The sequence below is a fragment of the Salvelinus sp. IW2-2015 genome, unplaced genomic scaffold (assembly GCF_002910315.2).
Source record: "Salvelinus sp. IW2-2015 unplaced genomic scaffold, ASM291031v2 Un_scaffold1639, whole genome shotgun sequence".
Lineage (NCBI taxonomy): Eukaryota > Metazoa > Chordata > Actinopteri > Salmoniformes > Salmonidae > Salvelinus > Salvelinus sp. IW2-2015.
Genome location: NW_019943054.1, coordinates 112565 through 118270, shown reverse-complemented (window position 1 = coordinate 118270; position 5706 = coordinate 112565). Strand labels below are relative to the sequence as shown.

General features: G+C 40.2%; 1 long non-coding RNA gene across 1 annotated transcript; it reads left to right on the top strand.

Moving 5' to 3' along the window:
• Positions 1-5061, top strand: LOC112071553 (uncharacterized). Its single transcript, XR_002894130.2, has 5 exons — positions 1-93; positions 1247-1349; positions 2090-2166; positions 4262-4403; positions 4542-5061. It is a non-coding gene; the product is annotated as an uncharacterized lncRNA (long non-coding RNA).
• Positions 5062-5706: the final 645 nt, after the last annotated feature.

Sequence of the window (5706 nt, the reverse complement as noted above, 5' to 3'; positions counted from 1 at the left end):
AAGACCTACATCACCTACAACAAGGGCCGTGATTGGAGATTACTGCAGGTCCCGGCGACAGACCTGGCTGGCAACGACACCCACTGTATACTGGTGAGTTATACTGAAGCTAACAGGGAATGCTCATTGCTGTGGTGATCTAAGACTGCCTGAACTCTTTGAGGTGCTTTCCCAGACCCAGATTAAGCCTCGTCCAGGAGTTAAATAAGCATACTCTATAGATAATCTCCATTGAACATTTTTTTAAATCCAGGACTATGTGTTCAGTTCCCTTCAAGTTATATACATCAATGATAACAGTCGTGTTACATCACACACTCAAGGGAGTTTGCTTACTCATTTTAGTGGAAAGGGAATTACTTTACGTAATCACATTTTAACTATGATATGAAGACAAATTGTCTACACAGTCCTTGCAATTTACAGTTGTTATTAATTTACTTGCCCTATCTTTCCTTTTATCCCATGTGACGCGACTGTAAAGGATGACTATAACTTTGAGAGATTAGCAGTAAGAGTTCATACTGCTTAAAAGCCTAGGGAGGCAATTGTGGGGGCTGCACGCTGTACGCTATGTGGGCTACAGGTTGAATACAATTATGTATTCATGTGACATTCGATTTACAGATTATTTTTGATTACCCTGTCAAATCCCATTGCCCTTGGTGTCCTTACAGCAATGTCACGCTATCAATTGGCAAAGATTAAAGCAGACATTTTTTAAGGGGGGCTCTGTGAACAGATATGATTGTCTTTTGTTGTCGGCTCGCCGCTGAGACTTGAATTGATGATTTCATTTAAAAATCCTCCCCCAGTCTTTGTACTAATGACTGATAATGACAATTACGACAAACTATGGAGCCGCAGCATGGTTTTTCGGAGGGAGGCTGCGGGAATTGGCTTAGTTGTGTTTAGTTTTCTTCATGTTTTGTTAACCAATTATAGTTTGTTGTATAGTTAACTGCCTATGTTAGCATTGTTGTTAGCATTTGGTGTAAATGTAACTCACTGGAAGACTTCAGATTCAAAAGGATTCTATTAGGCTGTATTTTCAGGCTTTCTGAGATGAAGACAGCATAGCAGCTTTTCTTTTCCTTATCTAAAGGACCTCTTGAAATAAAAAGCATATGCTTTGTGCACCTTTGATCAACCCTAATGTGTTGTATGTAACATTGGGAATTTGATTGACCAGTGTATAATGGCTTCGTCGAATATAATGGACTGTCTGTCATTTCTCACCCCTCAGCCCTTCTGTTCGCTCCATCTCCAACTGCAGACGTCTGAAAACCCCTACCTGTCAGGCAGCATATCAACCAAGGCCTCAGCACCGGGAATCATAGTGGCCACAGGTGAGAGAATACAGAATGAACATTTGATAGATTAGATTGCCTTATTGTCCACTTATGTGGGAATTCACTTGGCTGAATAGAAAGACATTTCTATTCAATGTAGGTAATGGTACAAAAGGAGAATAGCTCTCTATCATTTCCAGTTGTGCTGAAATTCCATTTGATTGTGAATATTATGATGATTATCCAATCCCTAACATTACTGATAGGGATCTGCAAGTCCTGATATTAACAACTCATCTTCAACTGTGTGGGAAAATATTGTAGTTTAGCAACAAACAAAAAAAGGCCTACATCCATGAATCTGCTTCTTGATCTCTGTCCTCAAACAATATTTGTTCTGTCACCAAAACAATACTTTGTCCCCTCCTCCGATCCTCTAATCTCTTACTGGATATGTGAGAACACTAAACCACTGTGAGCCTGTATAAATGTACTGAATCTGMCCAGAGACACACTATAACACTTCTGATGTTGTCCTTACTCACAGACGTTTTGGTGATGCAAAGTCACCCGGTTTATTTAAGTGGGCCAGTGCAGACTGAGGCACAACAGACTATGTTTGTGTGTGAGTGTGTGTTCGGGTATCTCTACACAATCCTCTGCTTCGGCCCAGTTCATCACTCGCCCTCACACACACACACACATACACGCACAAGTCCGCTGGTGCATAGATCAGTTGGTGAACCTGACAAACATGATGCAGCTCAAAACTCATGTTTGTTGTATTTTTACCACAGGGAACATTGAGTCTGAGCTGTCAAACGATAATGTTGGAATGTTCATCTCATCTGATGCTGGTAACAACTGGAGACAGGTGAGTTTAGACTGAATCTGGAGGTTAAATATAAGGCATTCTAATCAAGGAAAACACTGAGTATTGTAGTCTGGAGAATAAATATTTTGAACATGTACTACTGTCTCTGCCTTTTGATCATGAGGTGTTTTGAAACTCTCAGTATTCACCTGTATAATGCTGTAGTTTATTACATCCAGAGATACGGTAAAAACTGTATGTAAATATTCTATTATATTGAATTGTCTGTGTGCCCTCTTTCATATATTCGAGAAGGAGCACAACATCTGGTTTCTGTATAAAGGAGAGGCCCTAGTCACTGTATAACAAATAACTGTCCCCACCAGATATTTGCACTAGGTTTAAACCTAAATCAGTGTTTGTATCACTGTAAATTGGTTGCTGTAATATGTTAGTACTTCTATTGATGTCAAGTAAACTTTTTTTAATTTCACTTTATCTGTTGATTAAAGGTAGTTTACAAGGTTGGAACAACTTGCAAAGCACAAAGATATGCAATAAATATACAACAAAAAAATCAATTTGGGGGAAAGGGTTCTTCACCAAGTCCCCCTTTTAGTACTTTAACATACTGCCCATCCTCTTCTAAATTGGAGTGCCCACGTTTTGCCTCAGTGAAGACCAACTCAACTGAAACCACATCTCTCTTTTTCTTATATCAATTCAGGAAAACATTTAGAAATTACTTTCAGCACCAGTCAAGTGTGGAGAATTCCTTCCTTCCTGCTTGTGTCTTCTAGACGATTTAAGTGCACTAGTGGAGGAAAGGAACGCAGTCGAAGCCTAAGGAGATGGCTGCAGTTTTACGATCCCGTAACCAATTGTGCTATTGTGAATTTTTTTTCAAGATATTTCTAGCTTATTTTGTTCATAATGTTACCGTGTCTTATGACCGAAAAGAGCTTCTTGATATCAGGGCAGCGATTACTCACCCTGTACTGGAGGAATTRTTCTTCTTCAACAAGTCGGATGGGAAGTATTTACTTRGGACGCCCGACAAGGCCCTCATCCCCGTCATTCGCAGGACGAAAAGACGGAGATATCGTGAACGACAGTCCGGGTGCCTTGAAAGGATCCGTCGCCGAGAGAGTAATATACCTTTACCATTGGTACTATTATCTAACGTACAATCAATCGATAATAAAATAGACGAGCTACGAGCACGTATATCCTACCAACGGGACATTAAAACTGTAATATCTTATGTTTCACCAAATGACGTGGCTGGACGATGACATTATTAACATACAGCTGGCGGGTTTTAAGCTTTTTCGGCAGGATTGAGCCTCTGGTAAGACAAGGGGTGGCGGCCTATGTATATTTGTAAACAACAGCTGATGCACGAAATCTAAGGAAGTCTCAAGATTTTGCTCGCCTGAGGTAGAGTATCTCATGATAAGCTGTAGACCACACTATTTACCAAGAGAGTTTACATCTATATTTTTCTTAGCTGTCTATATACCACCGCAGACTAATACTGGCACTAAGACTGGAAACAGGAAAACACTCATCCAGAGGCGGCGCTCCTAGTGMCCGAGGACTTTAACGCAGGGAATACTCAAATACGTTCTACCTAAATCAGATCAAATCAAACTTTATTTGTCACATGCGCCGAATGCAACAAGTGTAGACTTTACCGTGAAATGCTTACTTACAAGCCCTTAACCAACAGTGCAGTTCAAGAAGAACTGTGTCACTAGGCAGCTCGCGGCTGTGCTTCCCTTTGTAATCTGTAGTAGTTTGCAAGCTCTACCACATCCGATGAGCGTCAGAGCCGATTTAGTACGATTCAATCTTAGTCCCGTATTGAAGCTTTGCCTGTTTGATATTTCGTCGGAGGGTATAGCGAGATATCTTATAAGCTTCCTGGAARACTGGGACCAAATCCATATTAATGCCCATGATGTTGGAATGAGATGTTTGTAGAGCAGGTTTCCACATATTTTGGTCATGTAGTGTATGAGATGGGATTTGCTGCATCCCAAATGGCACCCTATTTACTAGTAGCTTACACTACTTTAGACCAGAGTCCTAAAGGTCATGGGTGGCATTTGGGATTCATTTGATGTGTTATTGTGTTGTGAATCTGTTCCAGGATAATTTTTGATGATGGGCTGCAGTGGACCAGCTTCTCTTTGGTGCCTCTGTTCGTGGACGGGATGCTGGCGGAGGCCGGGACAGAGAACCAGATCATGACATTTTTTAACGAGGAAGGTTCCATTACTCATAGACTTGAGGTAAATGGTGAAAACTTCAGGTGCTGACAACCCTTGTTGAGTTATATTAACTTGTGTATCCATCCAGTTGCCATGGAGAAATTTGTTTTGTTGTTGTTTTGAAGGAACAGAGAGGTTATTTTACTTTTGTTTCTCAAGGTTTTTCAGACACTTCAGCCATAGGTCCAAGTGGCAGCTTATCAAGATAGACTASAAGTCCATCCTCAACAGGAAATGTACAGAAGGAGACTATTAGACGTGGCACCTTCACAACAAGTTAAGACCTCTTCAAAAGGAAGTCAGTCCAATTCATCAATAGGTATCCCGATTACCTAATACCAATGTATTTACATGGTAGTTAGCGACTAAACTTTATTCATAATGAGCGATACCTGGAGAAAAGSGGAACTCTCTGAAATGAAAATGGATGGCCCTCCTTTCAGATATTTTTTTTTTACTGTGCCTCCCTGAATGCTAGAACAAAAGTCACCCTTCCCTCGAAACGTTAATGACTTGGAGAAGAGCTGCAAAGAGGAGTGGGACAAAATCCCTCCTGAGATGTGTGCAAACCTGGTGGCCAACTACAAGAAACYTCTGACCTCTGTGATTGCCAACAAGGGTTTTGCCACCAAGTACTAAGTCATGTTTTGCAGAGGGGTCAAATACTTATTTCCCTCATTAAAATGCAAATCAATTTATAACATTTTTMAAATGCGTTTTTCTMGATTTTTTTGTTGTTATTCTGTCTCTCACTGTTCAAATAAACCCACCATTAAAATTATAGACTGATAATTTCTTTGTCAGTGGGCAAACGTACAAAWTCAGCAGGGGATCAAATACTTTTTTCCCTCACTGTATATGGATTAATAGCCTGTATGTGTTTCACAGGGCGAGCCGTGTGTGATGGGCAAGAAACAGATCTATATGAAACGCAGACCAGGAAACTATTGCATGCTGGGAAAAGACCACYTCAAAGTCCTCTCTGCTGAGTCGTGTATCTGTCGGGCCCACGACTTTGAYTGGTAATTATAGTGTACTAGTATAATAACTCACATTTGCAGTAAAATAGAACACGTGAAAACATGTATTTTTATCACAAATCTAAACATGAGTAGATCAACAGAAGTTTCATTGTCCATAAAAGAGAGAGACATTTTGTTTGATGCTTTGTCTATGTTGTTTCATTTAAATGAAGAATTAGAGAAAAGAAGATCTCTCACACTGAGCTTGTCAGTATCACTTATCATTATCACTGGGGTAATATGTGGGATCTTCTTCTCAGTAAGACTACTTTAGCTGAAAAGGGAAGGTGAATGAAATCTTA